The following is a 23,971-nucleotide window of genomic DNA, read 5'->3' as shown; positions in this document are numbered from 1 at the left end:
TCATAATCAGAAAGATTGGATATAGGAAATCAATTTCTCTAATTATTTGTATATTATTTCTTATACTACATAAGTCCCTGTGAGTGCTATAATTATAACCCTTTATAATTGGCAGACGTTAATGACTGAAATCGTACTAGAATTTCCATATAATTTTATATCAGAGCCACATGAATACTGAATACATTTATCATATTTAGAATACCAATGAGAGAAATTAATTTCCAACTATTAAAATATGCAAGAACTTGTATGCATAAAAAGGAGATGTGCAGAATCCTGAGTCTTATGTCACTAATAATATGCCTGTATATGTTCAAGGGTATTAAGTCTAGAGCAGTTGTTCTCCATTCACTGAAACTAATCCAGTCTTCTCTTATTGTAGGGTTCATAAGAGTGAAAGAAAGCAAGAACCAAATTATGAAAAAGCTCTCAGCTATGGATGGAGAGTACAGAACAAAATATGATCACAGTTGTCCTCAATAAGCTCATCTTCCAACATCTCTGTTTCTGCAGTTCTCCCAAACTTCCAGGCTTCTAACTTCAGAGGTATTTTCAACTCCCTACCATGTGGCACACATTCTATAATAGATTCAACTTCAATAATCTCTTTTTAGATCAGTATTTCTTAGCTTGGAGTCCATGAATAGCCTCATGATGTCTGTAAACCTACTGAAATTACATGCAAATTGCTTACCCATATATGGGCATCTTTTCTGAGGAATGGGTCTATAGCTTTTATCAGATTCTCAGAGCGCTATCACTCAAAAAGTTTAAGGGCCACTTGGCTAAACTGTTTCATCCTTTTTCAGTTCTACTACCACCAAGCAAAGCCAGGTCCAGTGCTCCCTCTTTTGAATATCAGCATTCCTCCCATCCAGTTTCATGGCTCTAGTTTCTTGTCATCTTCATCTAACCCATGTGGTGCTGCCAGTCACCTTCCTGAACCTCATAATCAGTCATGTGGATGTCTCCTGTTCACTAACTTTCACGGCTCCCCTATTGCCCACTGAATAATTCTAAGTTCCTGGGTGCAGACACCATGTCTTATTCATCTTTATATGTTTAGGTATCTAGCTAAATTAAAAGATTCTTACTTTTGAATTCTCCTGATATCAGAAACCTTGCTGTGTTCCAGCTCCAAATTATCTTTCCAGTGTTATCTGACACTATTTCCTTTCATAAAGTCTGTTCCAAACAATTCAATCATTCGACCTCCTGTCAGTTCTCTGAACATAATCCATGTTTTCTCTCTTTTCCTGCATCTTTCAGTTATGTTTTATCCCTTTGCTTGGAGTGCTTTCTTCACCTCTACCCACCCAGATCCTTTCTACCTGATGAAATTGAATCCATCCTTCAATGCTTAAAAAAAAATGCTCCTTCATGAAAGTGCCTAAGTTCTATCTCTGTCTCACTGTGAGAAATAATCCATTTCTTCTCTAAACTCTCTGTACATTTATTTGGACTTTTCATTTGTTAAGCACATAGCACTCAAATTTTAATGTCGAATAAATCATTTATATAGTTTACATATTACATTACACTGTACACTCCTTAAGGGCAAGGATTGTGTTTTATTTTTCTCTTCCCCGCAAAACGTAGCAGAGTCTCACACATAATATTCAACAAATGTTTGCTGAAGAAATGAATGAAGGAATAAGTGAACAGTCATTGATCTCTCAGATGTTTCAGATTATGACTCGAAGTCAACACTGGTTTTATTGATGAAAAACATGAGGCTCTAAGAGGCAGAGAAAGTGGCACAAGATCACAGAGCCAGCGAGGGGCCTATCTGGGCTGGAACTCAGGTATCTGAACTTGATCTAAGTCTGTCCACTTTTTTGGACAAGAAAATGCCCTATAGTTTCCTTTCAGCAACTATAACCTTCTTGCCTTTATAATTCTAAATATTGCTTTACCCTTTCACAATGTGTCACTATTTCAGTTTGCTCATCTATAAATTGAGGGTCAGATTTACTGCTCTCTGTTCTTCCTTCCAGTTGTGAAGTTTGAATCGCTTCCATCACTTCATCCCTCTTTTTCTCCAGCAAAGAAGGTGACTACTAGGTTTTCCCAAGTTTCCTGGTGTCCCACCTCTCATTTCGTAGTCGATTGAAGCCTGGTTCATGGTTATTACCATTAGTACATGGTAATAACAAATACAATAGATGGGGTCGAAGAATTCATATGTAAAAAATCAGGCTTGATAAAGATAAGAACTTAAAAGGCTTTTATTTTTTAAATAAAAGATCCCTTAAGGCATTCAAAATTTTAAATAATTAGAGAAGAAAAAAAGAGTCATTCTACAGATCTGATACCTAACCTATGAAGTTCTATTATGGGAAGTTCCCATATGTTTCTTCATTGTGACAAATATGTATAGCAAGACAGGGTTTAAATTCAAATGGCTCCAAGTTCCATCCTAACAATCAAAAGTGAACCTATTTCTCTTTCATTCTTAATATCCGATTGTAAACAGAAAGTTCTTCTCTCTCACCTTGAGGTAAATGATAATCCATTCTAATTCTTAGTATCTCTTTCATGTATGGGTTTTCAAATATGAATACCTGTTAACAAGACATGCTCTTACCAAACTGGTCTACTCTGTTTTCTCCTTGTTGCTCACAGGCTGCTCTATGGTTTCTTCCAATTTATATATTTTACCCTACAAGGGATTCTCACTCCCCTCAATTCCAACACAAAGTGCTAGGCAAAATGACTGGCTTTACTATTGGGTTCTGTAATTTCCTATCCTGTATAGTTCTTTCTTTTAGTAAATCTTATGTGAGACACAGCTTAAAAAGGCCCACATTTGCTCCTTGATAACGTTTGTCATTTGCATAGTTGTCAAAAGAACATGCTTTGCCCTCTTTACGGGTAGCATACACTACAGGGAACAATATGGTTCATGTTCCAATAAGAGGGTAGCAGAATCTGATAAGAAAATGTTATTGGGTGAAATGAGCACTATAAAAAAACAAACTGGCCCACTTTTTAGTCAAGAGACCAAGAGAATCCCTATAAGATCTCTAGATTTAGCCGAGAGAACAAAATCTCATGCTTTCTAAGTTTGTTTCACAAATTTATTGCTTTCTCTCAGGAAACATTGATTTTCAGTTGACTTGCTATCAGGGTTTTAAATCAAATCTAACTTATTATGTTTTTCTGTCATATAGAAGCCTGAGCAAAACAATAACAGGTGATCATAAGGGAAATTAATCCTCTATGTCATTTTAAAATACAAACAGCCTTATAACTCAAAAAGCTGCCTTGTACATAGAGCTCTTTTGCTATTATATCATCCCAAAAGAGCAAACAATAATAAAGATAAGGTGATAACTTATTAAGATAAGGTAGTGCCTATGCACATAAAGGTAGCTTATGGTTTTCTTCATATACATATATATAAGAACTTAAAAGGCTTTTATATATATATATATATATATATATATGATAAAAAATAGTTATCTTCTTTAAAGTATAAATATGTATGCATGTATATATGAATATATGTAATATATTATTTAAGAATTCATGTAAACACACACATATCAGGAACAGAAGAGGATAACTATGTTTTGAACGGTGAGGAGCCCTATGCCTTTTGATGGAGCTCAGTTCTTGTTCACCCTTATAACACAGGTTAACTCACAATCACTCTCTTACACTAGTTGTTACATAGTTGCAGTACTGCCACTCAATTCTGCTTCGTACTAGAAATTATATTAGAAAGCAAGATATTAGGGCCAGGTGACATGATGCATTAAAGGTAGTTGTGGCAATCATATAAAGTAACTCCTAGAGTTTTGGGGTGATAATGTTGAGGTACAAGAAGTTTAATAAGTCCCATGTGGGCTATGCAAGACCTAGTAGGACCTCACCCCAGACAGGTGAAATTCCCTGCCCACTACCCAAGCCCGGCTCCCTGAGGGAATGTCTGTTTTACTCTAAATTTTAATTAAAAATAAAAATAAAATAAATAAGCCACCCACGTACCATATTCTACCTCCTAACATAGAAAAATATTTTTCTATTTAGGGGGAATCACCTCTGCCTACTGTCCAAGATTGCTGCTTTTCTAAACTGGGCTAAACAATGATAGATTATGATATAATGCAAATATACTGTGAAGGTTGCCAGAGAATACCCATTATTTGCACATGGCGAATTTGGACCTAACTATATAGTTCTTCAGCATTGAAAGCCAAGGTCTTATCTTTTGAGTTAAAGTCATCTGTTTAGGAACCTCATGTTCTTACCCCCTGGATAGCCTCAGGTCCCCTGTCATCTGAGACTACCATTTTCTTCAACATTAAATGGAATGCATGACCACACATCTCAGATTCCGTGGGAAACCTAGCCTCTCTTCACTCCAGCCCCAAATCTGCAAAGAGGGTCAGAGTGCTTATTATCTCCTGGTCCCCTCTTGAGCTGATTTTTTTGTTTTCACTGGATTTTAGGCCTTTCCTCTTTTTAAATAAACAGCAGATATTTTGAAATTACCAGGTTATGTTTCCTTTGTGTAACCATAATAAAATTAGAGATGGATACAGCACCTTGGCCTAGACCATCACTGTCTCTCACCTGAAGTTCTGCAAGTCTCAAAAGCAGTCTTTCTACTTCATCTTGACCTCTCCTCCACCTCCTCTCCATGTTGCAGTAAAAGTAATTTTCTTACAACATAAAATGGATCCTGCCCTTGCTTTGGACTTAGAACAAAATCCAAACCCCTCTCCCTGCCTGGCAATACTCAGCATGATCTGGCTCCCGCCTCCTCCTCTGACCTCACCTTCTTGACCAAATGGTTTACTGAGTGAACCTCTAACACTTCTTGTGCCAATCTCCTCTCCCTGATCTGTGCTCCAGCCATAATTTTCTTCTTTGAGTTTCACATGAGAAACTCTTTCGTACCTCAGATCCTTTATTCAGTCTGTTTCTTCTATTTTTCTCTCTCTGGATTACTGATTCCTCTTTTGGAAGGTGTTAGCTCGGGGTCATCTCCTCAGAGAAGGTGTTTATGACCCTCTAATTTAAAGTAAACTCCTTCTACTATATTCTGCCATCGCTCAATGGAGGCAGTGCAGATATTAAAACTTTTAACTGAATATTAGAATACATAGATATATTTATTTTCTCAGCTTTTATTTCTCATTCCTAACAGATTATAAACTAAAGATGGTTGAGAATTCCAAAGTTCAGGAAAAGGGACTGTGATGGATTGACTAACTGACATAGGAAGGTCTCTGAGAAAGAGGTGAGAACACCAGAAGAGTTCTTTGATATGAGTAAAGGAAAAAGAAAAAGAAAAGTAATGCTTTAGAGGTCAATGTGCCTTTCAGTAAATAACCCCGATCTCTTCAGTGAAGGAGGAAATAAGCGTGAGCATCAAAATAGCAAAGCACTGGGAATAAGGATGAAAAAGGTCAAAAAGCTGCTGAAGCAAATGAGAAAGAAAGCTGATTAGAGACATTCAAAATGGATTTGTAGTGCCACCAAACTACGTGTTCATTTAGTTATCCATTCGAAAAATATGTATCGAGTTCCGACTCAGTACCAGGCACTATGTTTGTTTCTAGCATCACAAGACAAATGGGCACCAACTTGTGAAAAATCCCCTGAATTTAAATTAGAAGGTGTCAACTGGGTAACGTCCATCGTGTCCAAACACTCAGCCGCCTCTCTTGGCTCCTTTTCTTGTGGTCAGAAATGTGGCACAAGTCACTAACCTTCCCTTGCTTTTGTATTTCATAAAAGTATTATGCCAGGACTCGTTGTATGGAATTCACAAATCCCTAATCAGCTTTCTTTCTCATATGAGCTTGGGATGTTTGAAGATTTTACAAAATACTTCCATTGCTCCTTCACAGACCTACCTCTCCTTCCATTTCCATGGAGCACAGTGGCTTTTAGGTACATGTCATCCAAGGAAGAGGAATGACATACATTATACTAATTTTCTAATAGAGGTTATCTAAACTCAATTAGAATAGCAATACTTGATTCAAAAAAGTAAAACATAATTATGTATATATGTGTGTGTGTGTGTGTGTGTATGTGTGTGTGTGTGTATATATATATATATTTTTTTTTTTTAATGAATAACAGACAAGTCCTGTAATCTGGCCACCATGTCAACCAATCTCAGCTCTGCTGCAGCCCAGGTTAACTTCTAGACTCTTGAACAAGTCAAAGCAGCCCAATGGCTGAGGCCATATGACAACAGCCTAGAATTCTCTCTTCCTTCCTCTTCTCCTTTGCAAAGCCTACCTTTCATTTAAGTTTCATCTCAAGCCCTACATTTTTGAGATTCCAAACTGTTCTAAATTACCTGAGAATTTTAGAATATCTAAAGTTGTTTACCATGTTTTTAATAATAAAATTTTTAATCGATTGTCCTGGATCTTATGGCTAAAAATTAAATAACTATTAGAATTATGTTGTTAAATTTTTTTTTAAAAAGTAATGAAAACTCATCAAAAGGCCACACCAATGTTCAGAAAATGCTAGGGTTCTGTTCACTCAAATGGCTTATTCCATATCTCAGGAATGCAAGTTGTTAATGGCAGCATGAGAGATGAGGTGATCTACACATAAACACAGGGCTCTGAGTCAGCCTGAATGCTAGTGATTTTAATGCCAGACACATCCACTTTCAGCTGGAGGGTATTTGTTGAGAGCTGCCATGGAGAATGCCCACAATGAGGAAAAAATGCATACCCGTAGCAATCACAAGAGAGTAAAATAAGAATCTACTAATCAGAATTTAGAAATTGCAAAAAACAATATGATTTGGTATTTTGAAGTAATTCCAGGTATACAACCAAAAATAGATGTAGAAATACAGGTTGGATTCTTCAGGTACTACCCAAGCTGCCTTTCCTTCATGATCCTTGGGAATTTTGCCCAAATAAGCTCTGGAAGCTTGAATCTTATTTTTTAAAATTTCTGGATTATCTTCTTCACACCATGTGAATACCATTTAGCAGTGGGAATTTGAGTTGGTGTATTGAGAACTATGTCACGCCAAGTAAAATTTGTCTATAGAAAGAAGATATCTACTTCTAAGAGACATATATAGGAAATGAGAAACCAGCTACAGGGGGCATTTGCCCTAATATTTCTGATTACTTCTACTTGCTTACTCGCCCTAGATATTGGTCCAAATAACTGGCTATTTCATGGAGATAACAAGGACTGGTGTAAAAGAAAAATATGAGGGAAAGCACCCTGCCATTAAATTATAAAAAGAACTCCTGTCTTTCATTTCCACTTCCTCCACTTATAATGCCTATTACAGGCGGTGGGCCAATCAAGTAACCAATCTGAGTCTCATTTTCCCAACTGGTACCGTCGGGAATCAAATACTTGCTCTGTTATAACTTACTCAACATTTGTTGAGCCCTTACTATGTGCTAGGGACAGTAGTAGGTAGTATGCTAGGTACAAGCACTATTTTCAGGCAACTTACCATTTATTTAGAGAGGAAGACAAACATCCAAACATATAAATAATATGTAACTGCATTTACAAAAATTATCTTGAAGAAGTAAGGAGTACAAAAAAAAAAAAAAAGATGTAACTTAATCTAGGAGAACATCTCCTTAGGGAATAATGTTTAAACAAAAAGGGTGGGAAGGTAGAGAACATTCCAAGACAAGGGGATAACATGTGCAAAGGCCCCAAGGCAAGGAGGGGTTTGACATGGTCCAAGAACAGCAAGAGGACTCACGTGGTTACACTGAGGGGGAGAGCGGCAGAAGATAAGGTTCATAGTTATTGCAAGAATCACAGAGAAATGTGTGTGAACATGCTTTGCAGAGTACAAAGCTCTGTACCACTGTGAGAATTAACACAGTCATCAGTTTCAAGAGTCCTGCCCTCAGGACCAGAAACAGCAGGTCAAAAAAGAAAAAAGAAAAAACCACGCAAAACAAAAAAAAAAATCCTTGAACACGTTTTACTTCTTTTTTCTACTCTTACTAAATTGACCATTTCTCTCATCTTCATCATCAAACAAAGTGTTAGATTTTCAGTTTGCATTGATATTAGAAGTATTAAAACAAGACCTAATTATTTATTCTTCATGTACCCAACTGGGCTTCTTTAAAGCCAAAAGAAAATAATTACAGCGGCACTTTTATGTCTAGGCAACAGAAAGCAGAGTACCCTGAAAAGCCAGGATTCCTTTATATTTACATTTGTGCCACATAGTGCCATACAAAAAATGAATGGAGAGGAGCTGGACGCTCCCTCTACTCACTGTCTCCATCTTTGCCACTCATTTTCCAGTGGAATTTTACAAATGGAATTTGGAAGAATGATGGGCTAATTTACAACAAACTCATTCATTCATTCACTTACTCATTTATTCTTTCAACCAGCAAATATTTATTATCTATTCATCTCTATAATGTTAAATATGGGGATTCTAGAGATTGATTTTTATTATACTGATTTAGTATCATAGTTATCCAGAGGAATCAAGGACCTTGGGGTAGGGGGCGGGCAGGGGGGGATGCAGATTTCCATTGAATTATGTCATTATATCCTTTATATATATTGTTAGCCCATAAGAATGTTACGAATTCCAGCTTTCCTGTGGCATCAAGAATGCTTAAAAGTAAAGGGTCCAGAAGGGTGATAGTAGTGGGGGCAGGGAGAGGAAGGGGGAGAGAGAACAAGAGAGAGAGAGGCCAGGAGGAAGCAACAGGACCCTAACATGGGCATGGGGGTGGGGCTGTGCACATAGGGTACACTGATGACAATGAACGCGGACAATGAATGTGAGCTCACTTCTCTTCTCCGAAGAGTGTATCAGGAGACAGCCCTGCTTGGAAGAGATTCTTAAACCAAAGTCATCAATAAAGCTTGTGCCTACTTCAATAAGTGCTGTCTCCAGACCATTTTGTCTTCCGTCTCCCATACACTGAATACCTTGGGAAAACTGAGCTGACAGTGATGCATAACAAAATATTAGGCAATTGCTGAAATGAGAAACAGAACAAAAGGATTGCTTCTGAAAAGCTACCCATAAGAAGGGATACAGAAAGAAGTAGAAAGGAATTATCATTAATGTGGTTGAGAGAAACTGGGAATAGGTGTTATTCTTAGAGGATAAATATGCAATCACTCAGGTGTGTTTAGTTGTAGATGATAAAAATGACTTTTAATTGAACTGCCTAGAAACCAACAAGAAGCACAGAAATTTAGAATAATTAATACATCACAGAAGAAACTTTTCAAAACTTAGAAAAATCTCTTCCTGTAAGGCAGCAAGGCACCTTATCAGCCATTCAGTTTCTGTATATATATATATATGAAACTGGAATTAAAGGCGGTGGGAGGCAGGGAGGAGTTGCTAGATACAAAAGTGGGTATTTTTCTGTTTTGTTTTTCCAGGAAAAAAAAAGGTGAAACCTGGTAACTAGGAAAATCTGTTAAAGAGAAATGTCGAGAGCTAAGTTAGTTAAAAGTTTGCTCTTAAAAAGAGAATAGTTTCATATAAGGAAATAGAATTCTGATATAATAGATAGCATATTTTTAAAGAAGACACAAAGTGTCTATTGCCAATAAACACATCACATATGTATTACAGAGCTCCTTTTCCAAACACAGTAGGAAGACTACAATAGGAAATCTGAAAGAACAATAGCTTCTCCCCTGATTTCTCCCTTGCTCTGCCATTTTTGACAAATCAATTATCAATTACTGTCCTTTTAGTTATACAACCACTTTAAATAGTGATAAAAGCCCTCCCAAGACCCGGTTATACTCATTTCACTATCTATTCCAAATTAATAATTGTGACTCTTTTAAGTGTAAAAAAATTAAACATTCCCTGAAAAAAATACCTCCAACAGCATTATCATCACAATCACCACTTGTGCCAAAAATGCTTTCAATAAAATTTACCAAGTCAGTGTTAAAATAAGATTAAATCAATGTGAAAAACCCAAGTACTTGCCACTAGAAGGGAACTAAACTGTCAGTCTCCTTTGAACGCACATTAAATATGCATCTAATTGGAAAAGCCAATTGCTAGGAAAAAGATCCTTTTGTTGAGGTAGCAAAATTTTTTTAAAAGGCAAAATGCTTCATATTTTACAACTTAGTTTACTTCATCATCCAACACTCGAGGGAGTCACTGTCAGACATGTCTCTAGGGCAATTTCAAGTGCTAGTTCTAGGTAGTCATGGACTGTGTATAGAAGAAAAATCACTTATAAACATCCATATAAAAATCCATATGGTGCCCTCACACAAAGACAGTAATGAGCATGCAACTTTGCTATAAGCATCTACCTACTGACCATATTTTGAGCACAGAAAACAATCGTGTGACAATTACCCCGGTTCTTGATTTGCTTTTTCAAGTCAATCTCAAAATTGAAATAGGTTTCTTTTTTCTTTTTAATTTTGTTAGCAATTTATTAACAATGAAACATAATCTTGGCCTCTTTCATCAAAATCTAACTTCTCTGATCAAAAAGGACATTACCGTGCCCCAGTTCCAGGCTTTATTCTCTTTGATTTAGATAATCTAAACCATATTTTAATTGGTGTCTCTTCCTCTAAGCTCTCTCTCTTCAATTTGTCCTCTAAAGTGTCAGGATACCTAGCTTCCTAAAAAACAAAAAAGAAAGAAAATCTAAGAATTTCTTTCCTCCCTATTCACACTAGAACACAAAATACACCCCTCAGCATAACATTCCCACCACGGACCTGCCCCAACCAGCCTTGCCCTCCCACTGCCATTTCCTGTCTTTGCCAGTCAACCCTTCTGAACACTTCATTCACTTCCCAAAGCTCGCACCCACTCTTGCATTCCCTCTACCTGGAATATCATTCTCCTCACCTGCGCCTGTCAGAACCCTACTCTTCCAGGAACAAAACCCTAGGACCACCTCTTTCACCTTCAGAGCCTTTAAAATGTCATCCCCTTTTGTATAATTCTTCTTTGAACAGTTGAGGTTTTGTTATTGTTGGGGGACATGCTAGATAAACCTTTATTCTCAGCGTACCATATAACAAGAAGTCCCAAAGTACCTCCTGCATACCTCACTTAAGGTACATTGCGTAAGGTTTTTATATTGCTTCTATCTACTATTTGACTTTCTGAACCTTGACATTAAATTCACTCTTCTGAGTCAATCTAGGGCTTGAAAAGAGTTAAGCAGTTAAGCGTTTGTTGTATGTTACTGATGTGCAAACATCTGCATTAGCAAGATGCCAAATTCAAGTTGATTCATAGCCATAAGAGGTTCCCAAAAAACAGTTTTTGAAGCCCATCAGTCTAATGGTTTTAAACTTCTGTTTTAGGGTTCATTCGTTTGTTTCTTTGCTTTCAGTAGAGCAAAACTGTTTTCAACACGGAGTTTATCTGAAAGCACAGAAGGTAGAACAGGTAAACTCCATTCATATGAAAGCTTGACGGAGCCCACCCACATGTGCCTGCCACTCCCATCCCCTGCCATTAAAAGGAATCTGAAGAACACAGTTTAAAATCTACTTTACAGGAGTTAAAAAGTACAGAAGATATTCATCCAAAATTCTAATACCCGGACCTCCTACTATTTCCAAGTTTTATCAGAAGCAGACATGACATACTACTTATTGTCAAGTAAAACAAGTTCTTAGAATATGAAAACTATTTTACGGCTTTTCAGGGGAGGTTAAAAGGTTTCTAATAACAGTCAGTCTCTAATATGCCTATTTTAAAAATTATTCTGAAGAGGCAATGCTTGCATTATTTATGTGCTCAGCTCTGGAGTCAGGTCACCTGGGTTCACTTTTCCACACTACCACTTACTAGTTACATAAGTTGCTCAGGCTCTCTTATTCTCAATCTCATCATACTTCTCAGTAAAAATTATACCTCATAGGATTTTGGTAAGTATTCAATAATGTAATGCAGCTTAGAATAGCTGCCACACATAATAACTGTTCAGTTAATACACTGGAGTTTGTTAAGGTCCATGATGAGAAAAGCAAATGAAGAGTATGTCAGATACCACTGGCTGGATTCAGTGTCTATCTAATAAAAAACAGAGTGCCCATTGAGACTGTAAATATTTTCCTGCTGCTTAAAGTTTGCATTGTCCATTTTATTAATCCAAGGGATTTACGCCAACTGAATTCACTCTTCTCTTTCCTTAAAAGTAAAATATTTAATAATACAGAATTTCAATGCATGTAAGTACACATTTATGTTTCCAACTGATAAGTCCTACTAACAACACAGTTACCCAAGTGTTTACTAACCGCTTCCACTCCCTAGCATGCAGTCTTCTGCCAGGGGACTTTGCTCTCACCTAGATGCAGCTATTCTGCAGATTCTCCAGCACTACTGTGCTGATTTTCATCACTCCAAAAGCACTTCCTAGAACTCAGTAGAGCAAATGTCTGTCACGGAAAAGTAGGAATCTTAGAGCAGAGCCTGAGATGGACAGAAGAGCAAACCTATTCCAGGTAGTTGATCTGAAAATAAAACAACCTGCTGATCTGGTCATTGTAAGGACAAATAAAAGGTGTCTAAGAGCTCCCTATGAAATCATTTCGCTGGCCTGGAAAAGCAAACCTCAGGCCTGGATAATAAAACGAAGAGAAGCAATCAGATGGTGATCATGATCACACGTTTGGAAATTCTGTTCCATAGTCAGTTGGGCTGTCAGATGCTTCTGCATAATTGATGTAAAGTCTTTTCTGCCTCTAACAACCAGACACACTGCAAAGGCTCAACACAGCCCCAGGAGTGTGGGTTGCCTGTCTCAGGAGTGTGGGTTGCCTGTCTCAGGAGTGTGGGTTGCCTATCTTGGGTGCCTCCACAGGATCCAAACAATTATGGACCAAGCTTGAAATCAGAAGGAAGTATCTCTTCTAGCAGGAATCAAGATAGGCTCACATCTATCAGAGGAGCCCAGAAACCAGTGGTTCTCAAATTTAAAATCACAAAGGAGTTATCTTTTACGTTTACTAAAAATGCATACTGTAATAAAAAGGGTGAGTCCGTGTTTAATGTTTTGCTTTTGTTAACTTTTAGATCCCTGTCCCTTCCCTGCCTGCTCCACGTTTGAGCCACAAAGTTTACGGCACCCACATATGCCACTCGTTTTCAGCATCAGAGGGAAGATGAAATCTTTCAAACTCCTAACTCACACTTCAAGCTCTCTGCGGTCCACTCTGTAGCCACTCTCAGGGCCCAGTCCACTCTCTCTGCCTGGCTGTGGTTTCTCTCTAGACCTAACCTGAGGCCTTCTCCTTGGAGAATCTTTCTGCTGTTTACTATGTGAATAATATGCTTTATTTCACACCATCGGTGCCTGTGTGTCCTTCATTCTAACATCTACAAATTCTTCATCTGCGGTGGGGGTGGGGGTGGGGATGGTTCAATATCCAGCAGAGGATTCCAGGTGCCCAAATAAAACACTGGGCTGAATTCCAGAGATCCTGATTCAATAAATGATGGTAGTGGAGTTTGGGTCCAGGACCACTAATCCACAATTAAATAAGTATCCCAGGTCAACCTGTTACAGGTGATTCAAAGACTACTTAAACCATCCTCATTCTCCTCTTCAGTCTCCAGCATGAAATTGCATTACTGCCCTTACCTTTCCACACAGTGACTCCATATTTTAAGGTATGCTTTTATGACTCCTCTTTCTTCACCATTCATCAATCCTCTTGCAGTTGTTCTATCAGGTAATTTTCTCGTTTCAGTAGAAATATAGCAGAGTGTCTTTGCTGTACATAAGGCTGAGTGATCCAATAAACCTTAGGATGGTGGCTCCCTCCCCACCACCAATGCAACTATTACAGCCTTTTTTCATGAGACCATTTTCTGGGGAGGAAGTAAAGGTAGGGAAGGTCACAAGATGGAGATAATGGGCCAGGGTACTTGGGAAAAGAAGCAATAGTGGAATCGGGCAAAAAGAGTGTGGCTCAGCCCCTTCACCTCAGCTCTGTTAAGAGAGAGCATATTCTTTCTATTTCTGTTCAGATCACACTATGATTTTAGAGGAGCGAGACCTTCTGAGAATACAAGTTTTTAGTATCTCAAGGACTTTCGGCTTTGGAAGCACAAGAAAGATACTAGACAGGGATGCTCCTTGAGTGGAAGTGGTGGACACCAAATATCTTCAAGTGGCTTTGTTGGTGATGAACATTAACGGGGCCACCAGACACAAAGTACTGAAGAGAATTGTACATGAGCGTACTGGAGACTCAAGAGCTAAGATTCTCTGACAGCAATGGGAGCCCAAGAAAATGACATACATACCAAGCTAGTAACGGAGTGAATGTTAATGGTCTCATTTGAATATCTTCAGCAATTATGAAAGTTGTGCAATGAATATAAAACCACCAAGTGCTCTGTGCATATCTCATTTCACTTGAAGGAAAAGTCTCACTCTTGCAGCTTTTATCAAGAGCTGGCCTGAGGCATTAATAATGGTAAGGAATAATTTAAGGTGCATGCTGAATACCTGTTCCCATCCTATTTCAGAGTTTTACCTCTAAGATAACCAGAGGGTGCCATCCTGGACTAATCCACTCTAAATTCTCCACAGAAATTATTTCTCAAAGAGCTACTCTGATTTTGTACCCTCATTTTTTCTTAATTAGGTGTTGACGTAGGCGATGACAACATGCCTACTAAAATGTTCACTACTGACCTTAGTATAAAGTCTTTGCAAAAAATTCATCTTAGAGTTTAGAATAGTGAGAATACGTAAATTTACTAAAAGAAAAAATCAATGTGTCATATATATTTGCTTTCACTTTATTCTTCATCAGATGCTCATGTGGAGATGAGTACCGTTATTCCCATTTTATACATAAGTAGAATAGAGCTCAGGTAAGTTACAATTTGTCCAAAGTAAACTGTGAGTGAAGGGCAGACAAGGATCAGAACCCACTTCTAGCCACTCTCAATGTCCATTCTACTCCCCATCGTCTCTCTTTACAAAACTTTAATTTCTCCTGTATTGATTATGAGAATGATGGGAGCCTACTGGTTTCCATTTTTCTAAACCTCCAAGGAAATTCTTTGCTCAAATACCATAGCTCTTATGTTCTTATACAATTCTTTACATCTATTTTATTAGCTAAATTGTTCTTGTAGCTTTTCACATATCATCCCTAAAATCTTTCTGGAAAGTAGGGGGATACAAGTAATCAACAATTTAGTAAGCATTTACCCAAGCACAGTCTTTTTTTAACCTTATGATTCAAACTAGAAAGTAGGTGCTTTATACATAATAGATAGTATGTAAAGTTACTTGAAAGTTGGAATTTTCATTATACCTTTTACCTTTGTCATCTTTTGCCATCTTTATGGAATGGTACCATATACGCAATTGAATGTGACCATTTAAAAATTCTGGAGGAATAAGCAGCCATCTCATACCCACATACCTGCTTGCTCACAAAATCTTATCCAGGAACCTTGCTAGGTGCCCTGGTTATCAGGCTGCTATCCTTCAGGAAGAGAAAGTAGAATGCGGCCCACCAGATTGTAATTTTCGTTGCATCGTATTTTGAAATAGGTACATTTAAAATACAAAGGACAGTTGTGAAAGACTCAGAATTTCGTAGGCGGTCCTTGGAAGTTCTGTGCCACGGGAGCATGGCTGACTAATGGACAATGCCAAAGGCGTTCAGCCCCCACACTTGCTTAGCTGAGGAATGCTGTCAGGAACAGTAGGTCAGTCTTTTAGTAAAGGTAGAAAAACCAGTCTCAAAAACCAAAGAAGCAGAATCTAGAAATTGACACTCAGTGGATTGTTGAATACCAGTTGCTGCCTATAAAAATTGAGTTACCCTGAAAAGGTAACTTTTATTTTGGCTTTTGTATTCTTTTTTAGTATTTCTTATAATTTCTACCAATACAAAGAGAGTGTATTGTCTAAGAGTAGCTTGAACCTGAAATATCATAAAAAGTTTGACAAGATTCATCTGAGCTAAAGACTGCATTCTAATGACATGTGTGTTAAAGAGATAAGAATTACTGGATCTCAGGTCCACAAAGACTGAGGTGACATTTTGGAAACCACTTCTGTAGAGGGAGAACTTCCATGTGTAAGACATATGTAAAAACGGGTGTTGTCCAAACAGATTTTTCAGGGGGCTAAGCAGGATGACGCTTTTCCATGAACCGGGACTCTTCAAAGCAGAAACAGGATCTGTCTGATGGAAATAAACTTTTACATTTAAAAGCCATGGCATTTTAAAAACCAAGTTATACTTTAGTCTAATATAAGGAATTGATCTTAAAAACAAAACACAAATACTTCCTTTAAAGATAGAGCTAATTTTTTTTTTTGGTATAGGTTAAGAATGAAATATATAATTTTTATTTCTAAATTTTAATTTCAGTAAACATGTATTCATTTCTCAGATAAGAGTTTTAACTAAGACAATACAGTTAAAAAGGCTTTCCTTCATTGTTCTAAATTAAGACATGGCAAGGGTGCAATTTTAGGAAATGCAAAAAAAAAAAAACTTCAGGAGGAGAAAGAGAAAGTAAATACATAGGCTTATGTTATGATACAATGAACACTACTGGGGAGCACACAACTTGGGGACAACAGCATACCTTCTGGATTCTCTCCCACATGTGTGCCTTGCTCCATGTGTCAACTCAGGCTCTCAGCCTGGCTCTGTATGGGACACATCTGTGGGCAGCTCAGAGCTTGTAGTCCAAGAGCTTATAACGAGAGGATCAGCCTTTACCTCTAACTCTGGTTAGAAAAATGTCAGAGAAGGACCGTGAGAAAATCCGCCTGGACCAAGTACCATGGTATACTCTGAATGGGAGAGCCAGAATCACAGCTCTTCCTAAGGCAACCACCAACAGAACCACATGATCAGAAGTGAGCAGAAGCTTCTCTTGAGCAAGCAAAACAATAAATATTTACTCCCCAAAGTATTTACAGTTAACACTATTGTGATTACCCCATAAATGTCCTTTTTTAAGTCTATGTACCAGTTACATATATATTTATTTATTATTTTCCTGAGGTACACTTTGTATTTCCACACTTTTTAAAACAATTTTTTTGAATTGTACATGTTTAGTACAAAATGAGTTGTGAAATATTTTTATGTTTTGGTAATTCTCAAAGGCACAACAGAAACGTTTTTGCATAGACATTTCCATTGGGTACAGTCACTTAACTTTAAAATTCAGGATTTCATTCAAAGGGGCAGAATGTGGATTTGGGACACAGAAGAGAAGCTATGACAATTGTCTTTGCAAATGAGAGAAAAAATATATTTCTGGCAAATACATAAGGACATATCTTGAAAATCTGCTTTAAACTATTTTGGAAAAGATGATATTCTATAATATTCCAAACTGAATTCTAAGCTAAGGAGATTAAAATTTTAAAAAGTGAAGGCTCAGTAAATCCAGCGTAGGCTGTGTTGAAAGATGTCATTAAGAGATCATGCTCATCCAGGTGGGTCAGATTGCTCACAGCAGCCACGTGGACTCTGGCCAAGCCATGCTCTGGAAAGCAAGTTTCTGACCTCAAAGGAGTCACATTCTAAACTTCAGATCAGGAGCAGGCAATGTTAAAAATCTTTCTAAACCAAGGATATACCTTGAAACCGGAGAGCAAGTTAAGGTCACTGAATTAAAGTCAATAAAAGTTCTTGGACTTAGGGACAGATAGGACACTAGAGGTCGATGGAGAAAGCAGCAGCCAGGAGGGCAAAAGAGACGTGGTTATTTGAGAGCAAGAGCAGAGGGTTTCCTGCTTGGTATATCACTCCTACAATACTAGAGAAGGGCAAGTTACCGTATGGATTATGCAATCAAGGAGTATTTATTAGAAACAAGTATAAACCTGATGTAAAATCTCCTTTAGTTAAAAAGCTAATGTACCTTCTATGGGTTTTCTCACATATTTTCTTCTCCATTGTGATAGAAGTCTTCTGTTTGTGTATGGACCAAGGCAACAGGGAAACTGGGAAGAAAGGCAGGGCATGGAATGGCAAAGACGGATTAAACAACAATGAAAAAAAATTCTGGCCTCTAGCCACTTGCACCTGGTAGAGAGTGTCAAGAAAACCACAGATGTATGCCCGGGGCTTTGCAAGTTTTTTTTTTTTTTTTTTTAAATCTATTAATTCTTTCAACAAATACTTATTGAATATCCATTGCCTAACAGTTTGTTAGGTGGTAGGGATACAAAGATGTAGAAGACACATTATCTTCCCTTGAGAAAATTACAGTACCAGGATGAGGCCAGCAAGTAAAATTTACATTATAAATAAAGATGTAATGGAGATATATATTACTAGATGGGAGAGCATTTCATTCTGATCAAAATGAGTGGAGGTCTAGAATTAAGCTATAAAAAATGACATAATATACTACTCCAAACTAAGGCCGAATCAAAAGACTGGATTTAAATTTAGAAACTACCAATGGATAAGGAAATCATGCCCAAACAGATTTCTTATAAATGTTGAGTACTTCCTGCTTTGGGATGGGCCAGAAATATTAAGATAACAAGTTGAGTGAATTCTGCTGAAACCAGGAAGTAAGGAGGATCATGAAAACTAAACCTAAAAAAAAATAATGAGAAGACTACTTAAAAGATTTAATGGATGAAAATGGTATTAAATTTGGAATGAGACCTGAGAGATAGGCTTATTGTTCATTTTCAAGATAACAGTTCAGCAACTCAATTTAATGTTTGCTCCCTTTAATCTAGAAATCTTCCAAAGGAGTAACAGAAGTCCTGATTTGTCCCTTATTCAGCAAGGCCTGAAATACAGAAACTTAAAAAAAAACATTCTTCCAGGCTCCCCCTCTCCTCTCTCCTTACATGACCTCTTGTAAGTCTTTGATCATTTGAAAGGATGTGTGGGTGGTGTGTAACCTTTAGAAACGTTTTTCTGCCAATTTACTAGAGGGAAGTTTTCTTTTTCTTTTTCTTTTTTCCCCTTGCCTTAAGTTCTGCTCAAAACCACATCTCACTGCATTGTTCAAAGCTGCTCAGAGGCATCCTTGAAAGACTCCAGTGAAAAGAGAAGGGAGTTGAAGTTGTGAAACCAGACAGCACCCCTTCAAAACCAGATTTTCGTGGCCCCAAACAATCCTGTCTCTTTGTGTGGGATGGCTAGTGGTTGGTGAGTCATGTTATCAGGTGTATTTATAGACCATGAATTAAAAATAAATAAATAAAAGCAGTTATCGCTTCTTAAGAGTTTCAGAATGAGCAAAGTGAATAGCCAAAGAAATGTCTGAAAATCAGAAATGTTGATATTACAAGAGAACAGGGTAAATTATACAGATCAACCTAGGACAAAAGAGTTCATTAAAAAGACAGAGATTCTGGCCGAGTCCTCTGTAGTCCACAGAATTCTTCATATAGTGACTTGCACTTGAGTGATAATCAATAAAATTTATTGTGGAATCACTAGCAATGACTGTCAATGAACAAGCTGATTCTCACTTGTTTCACATATCCAGTTCCCATTTCAGTTTGAAATATACTTGGTGTATAAGAATGGTATGAGTATTCCTTTTAACTGTTTTCCTTTTTATGTTCACTGCACATTAAAGTTATTTTTAATAAAATGTAATCATTGGATTCATGGTTATTATATTTGGTAGAGAAGAGCTGGAAGTGGTAATTGAATAATAAATCCCCTCCCTCAAAAAAAAAATATTCGTTTATCTAATAACCTGAGTTTTAAACTAGTAACATGAGCTGGAAAGGTTTTTCTTATTTCAATAGCTCAGAACCACTCAACCACTTCCGAACTGCTTCCCACAGAAAGTTCTTCAGGTAGGAAACAGATCCAAAAGGCAGTTTCAGTTTTGAAAAACGGAAAAGTTAGATAGTTGTGAAGAGATGGATGTAAAGCATATGCGTGTGTGTGTGTACACACACACATACATACTTAAAGAAAAGATGGTAGCAACCATCAAGACCTCTAGGTTTCCGTAGTCACTTAAAAGTGGCCTCCAAAGTGGGATGGATTCAGCCAAAGGAAGTGTAAAATCATCCACTTTAATGAAGAAGAGAAAAATCAGAACTTACATTTATAATTTTGTCACAGAAAAATAAATTAAACCTTATTAATATTTAATATATAGATCCAAACAGCATATATATATATATGTATATATATATATACACACAATATATGCATATTTCTGGGTTTTGCACTCAAATATATTTCTGTTGGCTTTTGTTATTCATTGGATTTTTATTTCATTTTGTCTGTTTCATTTATTGATGTTTCCCAAGTTTTAGAAGAGGGCTGGGATAGAAAAGCATTCAAAATTGTATTCTGGAGTGAACTAAAATATATTTGATCACCAAGATTAGAGTCTAGTGGTAAAATGAAGTGTGTAAAGGTGAGGTTTTTCAAATGATTAAGGCAGATTCAAGCGTCAAATCATGCTCATGCTTTTGTCAAACCGTCTAGATCAGAAAGATACCGATCGATGGTTTCTAGCAGACAGCATGTCTTTTGCATAAGGCAAGGACTAAGCATATAATTCAAGGCCCAAAACAGGTCTCTCTCTCTGTGAACCAGAGAGGGAATTGTCATCTTTATCTGGAGCTGGATACCAGAGAAGACTGGTGGGGACTGTGGTGATGGAGGAGGATCGGGGGGAGTCTGAGAATTCTGAAACCTGAGATCCATACGAATCCAACCACACTCACCAAAAAAACACATTAAACTACACAGAATCTACCATAAGCCAGACTGGAAAATTTCCCACATTTTTTCATTTTAGGAGGAAAAGGAAATCTTACACCCTGGCTAAAATAAAAAATGAAAATCAGAGCTTTCACTAAGAGAAACATGGATTGGCGAGTTATTTAGACAGTATTGAGTTTAAATGCCAATTCACCTACTTATTATCTGAATAATCTTAAGCAGACTTCTTGATTTCTCCAGTCTTACTTTCCTTATGAATTAAAAAAAAAAAAAAGTCACTAATACTTCTCACAGGTTTGTTGTGATTAAATAAATTAATAGAGCATGTTCAAATCTTGGTCTTATAATGTTTCAAAACTTTGAGTCTAACCCAATAGTATTATTTTACTGTTATTTTTTCTTTCAATACATGTATTGAAAAAGTTTGCATTATTTTCATAAATTACCACTTATCATAAATAGAAAGCATAATAAAGATAATACATATCTCCTAAAATTAAGAGGCACTGCATTTTTTAGTTGCCTGAACAGTTTACTTCTGTTGTCCTTGTGTAATCATTAATGGTGTTCCTTCTATTTATAAAAGAATCTCAGTTCAGACAACAAATGATGGGGTCACTCTACCTAGAATTGTCTGTGTACTCCCAGAAGTGCATTTAACACTGGGACACAGAGATTCCCATGTGTGACAATGTGCCTAAGAGATCATCTGGCACGTGGAACGCACTGGACCATGAGAGTTTTCTTCCTTCCCCGGAGCGGCACGTCAGATGGCAACCACCGTCCGGAAGCCATAGAGAGTGTCTGGGGTATGAGGGGGAGACAAGCACTGTGGGAAAGCAGGACACAAAGTAACAGCTGTGGTCACTGATCCTTTCATGCCCTCATATCCTTGCACACTGTGGATACTGGGTAATTTTGGTAGATATATTAATGAATGAGCATTATTTAGCATCTCCAAAAAGTTAAAAAAAATATATCGTTCAACAAAACACCTCTGATGAGATCTTAAGAGTTCTCATCACAAGAAACATTTTTTTCATCTATATTCACAGTAAGTTAACTAAACTTACTGTGCTAATCATTTCACAATAGATGGAAGTCGAATCATTGTGCTGTACACCTTAAACTATTACAGCACTGTGTGTCAATTAAATTTCAATAAAACTTTAAAAAATTAATTTAATTAAAAAATACCTGAAAATAATAAATCAACAGGGTCTCTTGCTCCCTCTCTCTCTGTGTTCATGATATATATGTGTGTATGTGTGTGTGTGTGTATATATATATTTAACATATATCAGTAAAATACATGCATATGTACTTATATATGTACATATATAGATATATAACATATTGACCTAGAATAAAAAAGAAGTCAGGAATTAATGAGACTCTAAAAATTGTGACAAAAATCCAACTACTTTCCTCTGAGTTCAGATCCACTTATATTTTGTGGTGATTGGGGAAGGGTGTTAATTTTTTATTTGCTCTTAGAGTTTTCTGTATTTCAGGGATGATAAAAGCACAAGAATCAAACAAATGTATATAACTAAAGTTTTCTTAGCACCTGATCTATTTACCTTCTACAGCCTAGAAAATATTTTCATGAAATCAGTGAATAACTACTGCTATTATAGTAAAAATAGAAAATGTTATGATAATAATTATTGACAAAAAATAGTTGAATTGTGAGTAGAGGTATAAACCCATTCCCAGAGACAGTGCTTACATAACTCCTGTCTTTCAATGAGATCTGTAGCTTTTACAAGTAACATCTCCTTGATTTTGGTAGTGTCAAGTACTCTTGCTAAGGCAAAAAAAAAAAAAATGTTTTCAAGAGTACAGAGTACGGTGAGTAAATCTTAAAATAAATCCCATGTGTCTAGGTATAGAGTCTATTATTTTTTTAACTAGTAGGAAAAATTCCTTTTTCATTCAACAACTATCTCAATTTCATGACATTTAATTCTGGGTTGTTCTATTAATAAATGTGTTGAGTAGCCCTTTTCTGCTTTCAAGAGATGCTAAAGTGTTACACAATGTTGCTTTAAATAAAAACAATGTCCATGTGAATATATCAAACATCAAAAAAAGTAAGAGCTAACTAAATGATTAACAAACAAAAATAGATAAAGGAAAATATGAGCTCTATAAAAGGTCAAAGAAAATTTTCAAGTAGCTAGAGTTCTCTGCATTTGCCTTCTGAGGCTTTCTGAAAACTCCTTTAGGGGTAAAACACCTTTCCAAGTGAAGTCGCTTTGAAAGTAGTTTCAACTCTTCTGATGTGCTACTGTCTAAATCATGAAAACACTTCCTTTGTCTGCATATCAGTAGGTACTTGAGTATGAAGAAAGGATGAGGTTCCAAGTGGAAGGTACTTCCCCAATACCTCCTACTTGTAGTTCTAAATGCTGGGCTGTTTATATGTTGAAAAGGTGGTTTCTAAAACAAGCATAGGCATTTTGTATAAAAAGAAATCCTGTGTGGGTTTTCTTTAGAATAGGAGGAAATTATTATAAAATATACTTCATTATAAGCGAGATCTTAGGTATAGTTTTTTTTTTTTTAATTGTTGCTGTTCTCTTATAGGAAATTTTTATTCAAGGTTAAATTGAGGCTACTTATAAGGAAAATGATGGAAATATGGAAGAAGATGTGACTCACATTATTGTAAGTTAAACTAACTATATGACCCAGTATATAGCTCCTGGTAATTTACCCAAATGAAATGTAAGCATATGTACACAAAAATACTTGTATATGAATGTCCATAGTAGCTTTATTCATAATTGTTAAAAACTGAAACCAACAAAAAATTCATTGACAGGTGTACAGATAAACAAAAATACAATATATTCACACAGTGGAACACTACTCAACAAAGAGACTGAAGCTGAAAATCATTATACTCAGTTACAAAAGTATACGGAATGCTTGCTGTGGTCGGGAAGAGTGGCAGAAGTAGAGACTGCATGGGTAAGAGAGGCAGTACTGTAAATAATCTTGCATGCAAATGAGTTTGAATTTATCACCTTGACAGTTAAGAATTGGGGCAGGGTAATGCTATAATTAACTCTAGCAGCAGGAAGACTAGTTTAAAAACTATATGTAATAAAATTAAACAAAATAAAAGAACAAAGAATAATACAACATTCAAGATAGTTCTCACCTCTAGGGAGAAAGAGGACATAGGCTAGGAGAGAGCCACATAAGTAGATGATACAACTCATTGTTCTAGGTGTGGATTAGACAGTGTTCAAGGCAGTATTATGCTTTACACTTT

This window comes from Pteropus vampyrus, unplaced genomic scaffold, assembly GCF_000151845.1.
Source record: "Pteropus vampyrus isolate Shadow unplaced genomic scaffold, Pvam_2.0 Scaffold42, whole genome shotgun sequence".
Taxonomy (NCBI): domain Eukaryota; kingdom Metazoa; phylum Chordata; class Mammalia; order Chiroptera; family Pteropodidae; genus Pteropus; species Pteropus vampyrus.
This window is presented reverse-complemented; position numbering follows the sequence as displayed.